This window comes from Kogia breviceps, chromosome 4 (assembly GCF_026419965.1).
Source record: "Kogia breviceps isolate mKogBre1 chromosome 4, mKogBre1 haplotype 1, whole genome shotgun sequence".
Classification (NCBI taxonomy): domain Eukaryota; kingdom Metazoa; phylum Chordata; class Mammalia; order Artiodactyla; family Physeteridae; genus Kogia; species Kogia breviceps.
The window spans coordinates 175,082,121-175,094,719 of NC_081313.1; the positions used below are offsets into that span (position 1 = coordinate 175,082,121).

The 12,599-nt window shown below is 43.0% G+C and overlaps 1 pseudogene; it reads right to left on the reverse strand.

The window, feature by feature from the left end:
* Positions 1-338: 338 nt before the first annotated feature.
* Positions 339-12,599, reverse strand: part of LOC131755575 (GTPase HRas-like) — a 28,387-nt pseudogene continuing 16,126 nt past the window's right edge.

The following is a 12,599-nucleotide window of genomic DNA, read 5'->3' on the forward strand; positions in this document are numbered from 1 at the left end:
AAGCCCGCGCACCCTAGAGCCCACACGCCACAACTAGAGAGCCTGCGCACTGCAACTACTAAGCCTGCGCGCTCTGGAGCCTGTGCGCCACAACTAGAGAGAAGCCCACTCGCTGCAATGAAAAATCCCACGTGCCGCATTTAAGACCCGACACAGCCAAATAAATAAATATTTTTTTAAAAAAAGCATATAGAGCCATATCCCCAGCTGCTCTTTTCTTGAGGTTGATTTGTAGACCCACTATGAACTTTCAAGGTGGGCTTTTTTGATCTTTATCTTTCTTCCTTTGTGTTTATGCTTTAAAACAAATGGCACAAACATCTCTGCTTTATCAGGCAATCAATCTGGAACAAACCTTCAACAAAGGTTTTTCTGGCATCCTCTCTGGCGATTTTGCATATTCCATCTTCACATCTTCACAGTGGTTCCAGGAGATATTCGTGGATCTGTTGGTAGAAACACAAACTAACTCAGATTTGTAGCAGTTGCATGTCCTTGGAGCTGCTGGCAAATTAATTTCCTCACACCCTCTTTGCCAGGATAATAGCTAGGATGATTGCAGCTAATAGCACCAGGCCCAGCTGTCTCTATGGTAATATTATACCCTATCAATGTCACTTGCATAACTCCAAGAACACGGTCCATAGGATCAGTCCCAGTCATCTCCATGGTAACATTGTACCCTATCAACATCACCTTCATCTCCCCCAGGAACATGGCTGCCCAGGGACCAAGGCAGACCTGGGAGAGGAAAAGATACGGTACATTTTAAATCTCCATTTAAACTATTTCCATCTCTGTAGATCAAGTTTACAATGTTTTAAGAGCAAAAGGGCTCATAATGGTCTCAACTGTTTTGCAAGGTGGCATCTCAAAGCAGAGCTACATGGAGTAATGGCCCGAAATCCTACAGGTGAAGGGATATTCCAGTGACCACATGCTGAAATGGAGCAGCCTCCAACCTATGGTCTCAAGAATAGAGACAGGGCTTCCCTGGTGGCGCAGTGGTTGAGAGTCCGCCTGCCGATGCAGGGGACGCGGGTTCGTGCCCCGGTCCGGGAAGATCCCACATGCCGCGGAGCGGCTGGGCCCGTGAGCCATGGCTGCTGAGCCTGCGCGTCCGGAGCCTGTGCTCCGCAACGGGAGAGGCCACAGCAGTGAGAGGCCCGCGTACCGCAAAAAAAAAAAAAAAAAAAAGAAGAGAGACAATTAGGAATCTTGGTCTTTGAAAAAGATGTAGCATTATGATGGCAGGAAACCTAAATATAACCTATAGCCACTGGGACCTAACGCCTGGGATCCCGTAAGTGCCAATAATTGCTCAGTGAGTGGGTGGGATTTTCCATTTGTTGTCATTGTGAGGTCATTGTAGAGAAAGCCTTCTCTGCAGAACATAAGGTGCAGGGTGTAAATTCATTCATTTAACTACAGATAATGACTGTCTTAGTCTGCTCAGCCTCCTAGAACAGAATACCATAGACTTAACAGTTATAAACAAAAGGAATTTATTTCTCACAGTTCTGGAGTCTGAGAAGTCCAAGATCAAGGCTTCAGCAGATTTGATGGCTGGTGAGAGCTCACTTCCTGATTTATAGAGGGACATCTCAGTGTGTCCTCACACGGTAGAAAAAGGGGGCAAGAGAGCTCCCTGAGTTCCCTTTGTAAGGTCACAAGTCCCATTCCTGAGGACTCCAGCCTCATGACTTAATCACCTCCCAAACTCCCCACGTACTGTACCGTCACACTGGGGGTTAGTGTTTGCACATACGAATCGGGATGGAACAAACATTCCGTCCATAACATTGACCGAGTGTGCACTACAGGCCAGGCACCAGAGAGGAACTGGTGAACAAGAGAGACAGATCCCTGCTCCTTCAGACCTTCATCTAATGGGGGAAATGGACACAGAAAACATCACTGAATACTTGGGAGAGGGCTTCCCTGGTGGCACAGTGGTTAAGAATCCACCTGCCAATGCAGGGGACATGGGTTCAATCCCTGGCCCAGGAAGATCCCATATGCCATGGAGCAACTAAGCCCGTGCACCACAACTACTGAGGCTGTGCTCTAGAGCCCACGAGCCACAACTACTGAGCCTGCGTGCCACAACTACTGAAACCCTCAAGCCTAGAGCCCACGCTCCGCAACAAGAGAAGCCATCGCAATGAGAAACCTGCCCACTGCAACGAAGAGGAGTCACGGCTTGCTGCAACTAGAGAAAGCCCGCAAGCAGCAACGAAGACCCAATGCAGCCAAAATAAATAAATAAATAAAGTTATGTTAAAAAAAATACTTGGGAGAAAGACAAAGTAGAACATGAGGCTAGAGAGGGATCTCAGCAGGGTGCTCAGGAGCAATCTTTTAAATAAGGTGATGTGGATCAAAGCCAAGGTGAAGGGATGGAGCCAGGCAGGCATGTGGGGAAAAAAAGCTTTAAGGCTGAAGAAACAGCAAGTGCAAAGACCCTGAGGTATAACCAAGCCTGGGAAGAGCTAGGAACAGTGTGAACAAGGAGGGGAGAAGTAGAAGAGGAACCAGGAGGGGTGTACAAGACAGTGTGAAGACTTTCATGGTTAACAGATAACCTATGCTGTCCTCATAGTCACCGGAAACCATTTAGCAAGTGTTGAGGGCTGAAGAAAAGGCCATCTTGTTTCCTCCTCCAATGTGGTATGTGCTGAAAATTAGTTACCTTAAATGCCTTCTGAACGAGATGGAGAGTTTTCTGGTTTTGTATTTTTTATTTTGGGGGCGTGGTTAGGCTAAAGCACATGGTCTCACTTAACGCATGTCATCTTACAGGGTCTCCTGCCCCCTGGCCCCTGTATCCTCTTAGGTAACTAACCAAGAAGTCCCAGGGTGATAGGCTCCACAGAGGTGAACTAATGTAGAAGTCATGGCCAGGGCAAGGAAGGGCAATGGTTAAGACCTCAGACTTCAACCAAACTACCTGGGTCTGAATTCAGGTTCTGCCACTTGCCTATAAATTGGGAACAAGGGGACAGCAAGAGTACCTGTATGAACAAAAAGAAAATATCAATAAAGAGATATAAAGCCTTAAAAAAAGCTGAAAAAGAAATTCTACTGCAGATTTGAGCTGGTAGAAAAAGAATCAGCATAAATGAAGATAGGACAATAGTAATTACTGAATCTGAGTAACAGAGAGATAAAAAGAGTGTGATGAAAAGTGAATGGAATCTTTTATTTTTCTAATTTTATTTTATTCTTTATACTTTGTTATTGTTCTCTCCTTTTGGCTTGTCCCCCACTCCTTTTTTTTCTTTTTTCTGTTGTGGTTTTATTTTACCTTGTTGCAGTTGTTTCAATTTATAGTTTTATTTTTCCTAATATATTTTTATCTTTCTAATTTTATTTTGTTTTTTATTCTTTGATATTGTACTGCTCCTTTTTTTCTTTCTTTCTTTCCTTTTTTTTTTTTTTTTTTAACTGCGCCACGAAGCTTGCGGGGTCTTGGTTCCCAGGCTGGATGCAGGACCCAAGCTCCTGTGGTGGGAGCTCCAAGTCCAAACCACTGGACTAACAGAGAACCTCAGACCCCAGGGAATATTAATCATAGTGAGGCCTCCCGGAGGTCCTCATCTCAGCACCAAGACCCAGCTCTACCCAACTGCCTGCAAACTCCAGTGCTGGACGTCTCAGGCCAAACAAGCAGTAAGAGAGGAATACAGCACCACCCATTAAAAAAAAGAAGTCCGAGCCCTGGTTGGGGAGGATCCCACATGCCGCAGAGCAACTAGGCCCGTGCGCCACAACTGCTGAGGGTGCGCTCTAGAGCCCACGAGCCACAACTAATGAAGCCTGCATGTGTAGAGCCCGTGCTCCACAACAGGAGAGGCCACCTCAGTGAGAAGCCTGAGCACTGCGGCAAAGAGTGGCCCCCCTTCACTGCAACTAGAGAGGGGCCGCATGCAGTAACGGGGGCACAACTCAGCCAAAAATAAATAAAAGAAAATAAATAAATTAATTTTTTTAAAACAGAGAAAGAAGAACAAAAGAACCCCAAAGTTAGCAGAAGGAAAGAAATCATAAAGATCAAATCAGAAATAAATGAAAAAGAAATGAAAGAAACAATAGCAAAGATCAATAAAACTAAAAGCTGGTTCTTTGAGAAGATAAACAAAATTGATAAACCATTAGCCAGACTCATCGAGATAAAAAGGGAGAAGACTCAAATCATCAGAATTAGGAATGAAAAAGGAGAAGTAACAACTGACACTGCAGAAATACAAAGGATCATGAGAGATTACTACAAGCAACCATATGCCAGTAAAATAGACAACCTGGAAGAAATGGAATTTTCTTAGAAAATTCTTAGAAAAGCACAACTTCTGAGACTGAATCAGGAAGAAACAGAAAACATAAACAGACCAATCACAAGCACTGAAATTGAAACTGTGATTAAAAATCTTCCAACAAACCAAAGCCCAGGACCAAATGGCTTCACAGGTGAATTCTATCAAACATTTAGAGAAGAGCTAACACCCATCCTTCTCAAACTCTTCCAAAATATAGCAGTGGGAGGAACACTCCCAAACTCATTCTACGAGGCCACCATCACCCTGATACCAAAACCAGACAAAGATGTCACAAAGAAGGAAAACTACAGGCCAATATCTCTGATGAACATAGATGCAAAAATCCTCAATAAAATACTAGCAAACAGAATCCAACAGCACATTAAAAGGATCATACAACATGATCAAGTGGGGTTTATCCCAGGAATTCAAGGATTCTTCAATATACATGAATCAATCAATTTGATACACCATATTAACAAATTGAAGGATAAAAACCATATGATCATCTCAATAGATGCAGAAAAAGCTTTTGACAAAATTCAACACCCATTTATGATAAAAACTCTCCAGAAAGTAAGCATAGAGGGAATCTACCTGAACATAATAAAGGCATATAGGACAAACCCACAGCCAACATTGTTCTCAATGGTGAAAAACTGAAACCATTTCCTCTAAGATCAGGAACAAGACAAGGTTGCCCACTCTCATCACTATTATTCAACATAGTTTTGGAAGTTTTAGCCACAGCAATCAGAGAAGAAAAAGAAATAAAAGGAATCCAAATCGGAAAAGAAGAAGTAAAACTGTCACTGTTTGCAGTTGACATGATACAATACATAGAGAATCCTAAAGATACTACTAGAAAACTACTAGAGCTAATCAATGAATTTGGTAGAGTAGCAAGATACAAAATTAATGCACAGAAATCTCTTGCATTCCTATAAACTAATGATGAAAAATCTGAAAGAGAAATTAAGGAAACACTCCCATTTACCACTGCAAAAAAAGAATAAAATACCTAGGAATAAACTTACCTAAGGAGACATAAGAGCTGTATGCAGAAAACTATAAGACACTGATGAAAAAAATTAGAGATGATACAAACAGATGGAGAGATATACCATGTTCTTGGATTGGAAGAATCAACAGTGTGAAAATGACTACAGATTCAGTGCAATCCCTATCAAACTACCAATGGCAGTTTTCACAGAACTAGAACAAAAAAATTCATAATTTTTGTGGAGACAAAAAAGACCCCGAATAGCCAAGGCAATCTTGAGAAAGAAAAACGGAGCTGGGGGCTTCCCTGGTGGTGCAGTGGTTGAGAGTCTGCCTGCCGATGTAGGGGACACAGGTTCGTGCCCCAGTCTGGGAAGATCCCACATGCTGCGGAGCAGCTGGGCCTGTGAGCCATGGCTGCTGAGCCTGCGTCCAGAGCCTGTGCTCTGTAATGGGAGAGGCCACAGTGGTGAGAGGCCTGCGTACCGAAAAAAAAAAAAAAAAAAACCACAACAAAACAGAGCTGGAGAAATCAGGCTCCCAGACTTCAGACTATATTACAAAGCTATAGAATCAAGACAGTATGGTACTGGCACAAAAACAGAAATATAGATCAATGGAACAGGATAGAAAGCCCAGAGATAAGCTCATGCACATATGGTCACCTTATCTTTGATAAAGGAGGCAAGAGTATACAATGGAGAAAAGACAACCTCTTCAATAAGTGGTGCTGGGAAAACTGGACAGCTATATGTAAAAGAATGAAATTTGAACACTCTCTAACACCATACAAAAAAATAAACTCAAAAAGGATTAAAGACCTAAATGTAAGGCCAGACACTATAAAACTCTTAGAGGAAAACATAGGCAGAACACTCTATGACATAAATCACAGCAAGATGCTTTGTGACCCACCTCCTAGAGTAATGGAAATAAAAATAAAAATAAACAAATGGGACCTAATGAAACTTAAAAGCCTCTGCACAGCAAAGGAAACCATAAAAGACGAAAAGGCAACCCTCAGAATGGGAGAAAATATTTGCAAACAAAGCAATTGACAAAGGATTCATCTCCAAAATATACAAGCAGCTCATGCAACTCAATATCAGAAAAACAAACAACCCAATCCAAAAATGGGCAGAAGACCTAAACAGACATATCTCCAAAGAAGAGAAATACAGATTGCCAACAAACACATGAAAAGATGCTCAACATCACTAACCACTAGAGAAATGCAAATCAAAACTACAAGGAGGTATCACCCCACACCAGTCAGAATGGCCATCATCAAAAACTCTACAAACAATAAATGTTAGAGAGGGTGTGGAGAAAAGGGAACCCTCTTGCACTGTTGGTGGGAATGTAAATTGATACAGCCACTATGGAGAACAGAATGGAGGTTCCTTAAAAAACTAAAAACAGAACTACCATATGACCCAGCAATCCCACTACTGGGCATATACCCTGAGAAAACCATAATTCAAAAAGAGACATGTACCAAAATGTTCACTGCAGCACTGTTTACAATAGCCAGGACATGGAAGCAAACTAAGTGTCCATCGACAGATGAATGGATAAAGAAGATGTGGCACATATATACAATGGAATATTACTCAGCCATAAAAAGAAATAAAATTGAGTTATTTGTAGTGAGGTGGATGGACCTAGAGTCAGTCATACAGAGTCAAGTAAGTCAGAAAGAGAAAAACAAATACCATATGCTAACACATATATATGGAATCTAAAAAAAAAAAAAAATGGTTCTGATGAACCTCCGGGCAGGACAGGTATAAAAACACAGACGCAGAGAATGGACATGAGGACATGGGGAGGGGTAAGGGTAAGCTGGGACGAAGTGAGAGAGTAACATTGACATATATACACTACCAAACGTAAAATAGATAGCTAGTGGGAAGCAGCCACAGAGCACAGGGAGATCAGCTCGGTGCTTTGCGACCACCTAGAGGGGTGGGAGGGAGATGCAAGAGGGAGGGTATATCATATACGTATGCATATAGCTGATTCACTTTGTTATACAGCAGAAACTAACACAAAATTGTAAAGCAATTATACTCCAATAAAGATGTTAAAAATAAATGAATGGAGCCTGGGGCTTCCCTGGTGGCACAGTGGATAAGAATCCGCCTGCCAATGCAGGGAACGTGGGCTCAATCCCTGGTCAGGGAAGATCCCATATGCCGCAGAGCAACTAAGCCCATGTGCCACAACTACTGAGCCTGTGCTCTAGAGCCCGAGGGCCACAACTACTGAGCCCGCATGCTGCAACTACTGAAGCCCACACGCCTAGAGCTGGTGCGAAGCAACAAGAGAAGCCACCGCAATGAGAAAGCCTGCACACCACAATGAAGAGTAGCCCCTGCTCGCTGCAACTAGAGAAAGCCCGTGCGCAGCAACGAAGCCCCAACACAGCTAAAACAGAAAAAAAAAAAAAAAAAAAGCCATGGAGACATAAAGAGCCCAATAAATGTAAATACATGGGCAATTATAAAAGCTATTGTTATTGTAACAATGGTTTGTAACTCCACTATTTGCTTTCTACATGATTTAAGAGATTGATACACTTTTTAAAAAAAAATCAATTATTAGTCTAAAAGCCATTTTATATATAATTTAAGAAACTAATGTACTTTAAAAATTATTTGTTGATGTTTTTGGTCACACTATGTATGCAGATACGATTTTGTGACAGCAACTGAAAAAAGTGGGATGGAGCTGTAAAGGAGCAGTTTTGTGTGTTATTGACATTGAGCTGGTATAAATCCAAATTAGAGTGTTATCACTTTAGGATGATGAATGCAATCCCATGGCAACCACAAAGAAAATAGCTATAGAATATACACAAAAGGAAATGGGAGAGGCATTTAAACGTTTCACTTAAAAGAAAAAAAACTAAACAGAAGAAAACTGTAATGCAGGAAATGAGGGACAAAAAAGCTATACAGCATATAGAAAATAAACAGCAGTGTGACAGAAGTAAGTCCCTGTTTATCAGTAAGCCTTAAAAATGAAGGAACGTCTGACGTGCTACATAGATGAACCTGGAGGATGTTATGTTCGGTGAAATAAACCAGACATGAAAGGACGAATACTGTATGATTTCACTTATAGCAGGTCCCTAGAAGAGTCAGATCCATAGAGACAGGAAGTAGGAGGGTGGGTGCCAGGGGCTGGGGGAGGGGAGTCAGTGTTTAATGGGGACAACGTTTCAGTTTGGGAAGATGAGAAAGTTCCGGAGATGGATGGTGGGGATGGTTATACAACAACGTGAATATACTTAATGCATATTTTACAACAATAAAATTTTTAAGTAAAAGAAGAAGTGCGCTATTTATCTTTAATGGAGACAGAGTTTCAGTTTTACAAGATAAGAAGAGTTCTGGAGATGGATGGTTGGCAATGCCACACAACAATGTGAATGTATTTCCAATGTGAACGCCACTGAACCGGACACTTAAAAATTATCACGGGGCTGCCCTGGTGGCGCAGTGGTTGAGAGTCCGCCTACCGATGCAGGGGACGCAGGTTCGTGCCCCGGTCCGGGAGGATCCCACGTGCCGCGGAGCAGCTGGGCCCGTGAGCCATGGCCACTGAGCCTGCGCGTCCGGAGCCTGTGCTCCGCAATGGGAGAGGCCGCAACAGTGAGATGCCCGCGTACCGCAAAAAAAAAAAAAAATTATCACGATTGTAAATGTTATATGTATTTCACCACAATGAACAAAAGAGCATATGAGAAAGGAAAAGAAGAAAAAAGAGCTATCAAACCATGAAAAGACATGGAGGTTCCTTCAATTCTTCGTGAAAGAAGCCAGTTGGAAACACTATATACCGTATGACATTCTGGAAAAGACAGAAGTACAGAGACAGTAAAAGATCAGTAGTTGCCAGGTTGGGTAGAGGGAGGAAAAGGTGGAGCCCAGGGGATTTTTAGGGCAGTGAAACTCTTCTGTATGATACTGGGTGGATACGTGTCATTATTTGTCAAAAGTCATAGAACTGTATGACACCAAGTGTGAGAGCCCTGCTGTAAATTATGGGCTTTAACTAATAATGCATCAATCTCACTTCACTCTCTACCACCGTTGCACCACCCTCATGCAAGATGTTAATAATTGGGGAAACTTGGGGGGGGGCAGGGAGAAGTGGGCAGGTATATGGAAACTCTGTACTCATTTCTCAATATTTCTGTAAACCTAAAACTACAAAACAAAAGGCTATTAGTTTCTACAAAATGCATGTGCCACCCCAGCTGCCAAGGACCACGTCCAGCTCTGTACCAGGGCCCAGGATCACGTGACCTGGTGGTCTTAGCCCACCCACACTGTGTCCTCTGCCTGGGACGCACCTACCTACCCTTGAGGTCTCCCTGATCCCAGGCTGGGCTCCCCAGCAATCTCCTACTTCATGACTTAGGACTTCTGGCTCCTGGAGGCAGGCAGGGATTTAGGTGAGATTTTTGTTTGGTTGGTTTTTCCTTTTTTTTTTTTTTTTTTTTTTTTTTGGTGGCACTGCACACCTTGCAGGATCTTAGTTTCCTGGCCAGGGATCGAACCCAGGCTCCCGTCAGTGGAAGCCTGGAGTTCTAACCACTGGATCACCAGGGAATTCCAAAATTTTTTTTTAATTGAGGTATAGTTTTTTAAAATTAATTATCTTATTTATTTATTTTTGGCTGCTTTTGGTCTTTGTTGCTGCGCATGGGCTTTCTCTAGTTGTGGCAAGCGGGGGCTACTCTTCGTTGCAGTGCGCGGGCTTCTCATTGTGGTGGCTTCTCTTGTTGCAGAGAACGGGCTCTAGGCGCGCAGGCTTCAGTAGTTGTGGCACGTGGGCTCAGTAGTTGTGGCTCGCGGGCTCTAGAGTGCAGGTTCAGTAGTTGTGGCGCATGGGCTTAGTTGCTCCGCAGCACTGGGATCTTCCCAGACCAGGGCTCGAACCCGCGTCCCCTGCGCTGGCAGGCAGATTCTTAACCATTGCACCACAAGGGAAGCCCTACTGAAGTATAGTTGATGTACAATATAAGTTACAGCTGTACTATATAGTGATTCACAATTTTTAAAGGTTATACTCCGTTTATAGTTATTATAAAATATTGGCTATATTCCCCATATTGTATAATATATCCTTGTAGCTTATTTTATACACAATAGTTTGTACCTCTTACTCCCCTACCCCTATGTTGCCTCTCCCCCTGGTAACCACTAGTTTGTTCTCTATAGGTGAGATGTTGCATGAGGGTCTGAGGATCCCAGGTACCACCAGAGTAGAAAGGAACTAGATTTTCTTTAAGTCCTCTTTGGGGTCAATTTATCTTTGTCCAGGTTGCTCCGGATTCACCAGAATGAACTGATATCATTTTCCTTAAAAGGGGATGAAGGCGAGAGACTAGGAAATAAGGAATGAAAAAAGTTTTAAATTCCCTGGCGGTCCGGTAGTTAGGACTCCCTGCTTCCACTGCAGGGGGCGCAGTTTCCATCCCTGGTCGAGGAACTAAGATCCCTCATGCCTCGAGACAGCGATAAATAAATAAATAAATAATAAAAGTTCCAGCTTCACTCAAGTTTTCATGGGAACACTTACATGGCTTTAAATGCATAATCGTCCCTCAATACGATTCAGTGTATAATAAGTTATCATGAATTAATTTAAAACCTATTTGTAGGCATAAGATTCCTTATTCTGAGCCTTTAATAATACATTCTGAAAAAATCGATCAGTATTTCTGGAACAGGCACTATCTTCCTTAAAGAGCCATAACTGAGAACACAGGGTGAAGACACGGCACGCATCACCTGCCCTGAATCCACGCGGGGAGCCCTGCACACACCCGGGAAGGCAGCTCTGTCTGCAGCCCGCAACAGCAGCTTAACGTAATCAATAGATAGAGGAAGGGGGGGGTGTCCCTCGGACCAAAGATTCCAAGCCATCACCCCTTCTGCTGGGCCCCTGATTTCTCATCCAAACAGATGCAAGCAGCCTTGGGCAAGGGGTCGCTGGCATTGCAGTCATGGGAAATCAGGCTCGGGGCTGCTTTTCCTCCCCCCTCCCCCGCCCCCCAACAGCTAAGTTCATCTCTACAGATGGCAGATCCAGCTGACTCTTCAGTTAACTTTCTTTGGGGGGGAGATTCTGGACAAGACCCCATAAATGCTCAACAAAGTACCACCCCTTCCCCGCCCCCCGTCATGCATCTAATCATGAAACCCTGGTTTTTAATCTGAAGAAAACAAGTCCAACTTAATTTTTCCCACAAGTGGTTTCCAGATCAACCCTAGTTCAAGGCAAAGACCCGATCAACCCTAGCGCAGGGAACAGTGGGGTTAGGAGAGCGGGGAAATGGCTGGTGCCGTCCTGGTGAGAGAGAAGAGGGAATCTGGCGCCCTCTGGTGGTCACCACGCGCCACAACTCGTCCTGCTTTGCCGCTCCGTGGTGTCTGCCTTTAACCCGCCCAGTCAGCTCTGAGCATGTCTTTCAATAGGTGAGCGGACACACACACGATGGTACATCCAGACAATGGCATATATTCAACGATAAAAATAAATGAGCCATGGTGGAGGGACGGATTGGGAGTTTGGGATAAGCAGATGCAAACTATTATGTAAAGAATGGATAAACAACAAGGTCCTACTGTGTAGCACAGGGAACTATATTCAATATCCTGTGATAAACCATAATGAAAAAGAATATGAAAAAGAATGTATTCGTATATTTGTAACTGAATCACTTTGCTGTACACCAGAAACTAACACAACATTGTAAATCAACTATACTTCAAAGAGTAAATATATATATATATATATATCTGTTTGTAGGTTCATCAATTGTAACAAATGTTCCTGACTAAAGCAAAATGTTACTAATAGGGGAAACTACTGGATAGGGGAACGGGGGCTAGTGGGGAGTCTGTGGAGACTTTCATTACTGTATGCTTAGTTTTTCTGTAAACCTAAAACTGAAGCCTATTAATTTTATTAAATACAGCTTTATTAAGGTATAGCTGACATACAGTAAACTGTGTATACTTAAGGTGCACAATTTGATTAATTGTGACGTGTGTATATACCCACGAAGCATCTGTGAACCACACTCCCCTCTCCCTCCAGACAACCACTGATGTGCTTTCTGTCACTAAAGACGGCTGCGTTTTCTAGACTTTTAAATAGCTGGGAATCATCCACTATGTACCATTTTCTTCTGGCTTCTTTCCGTCCACCACGTCATTCAGACAGGTGGCAGCTTGGATCAGGAGTTGGTTTCTTTTCACT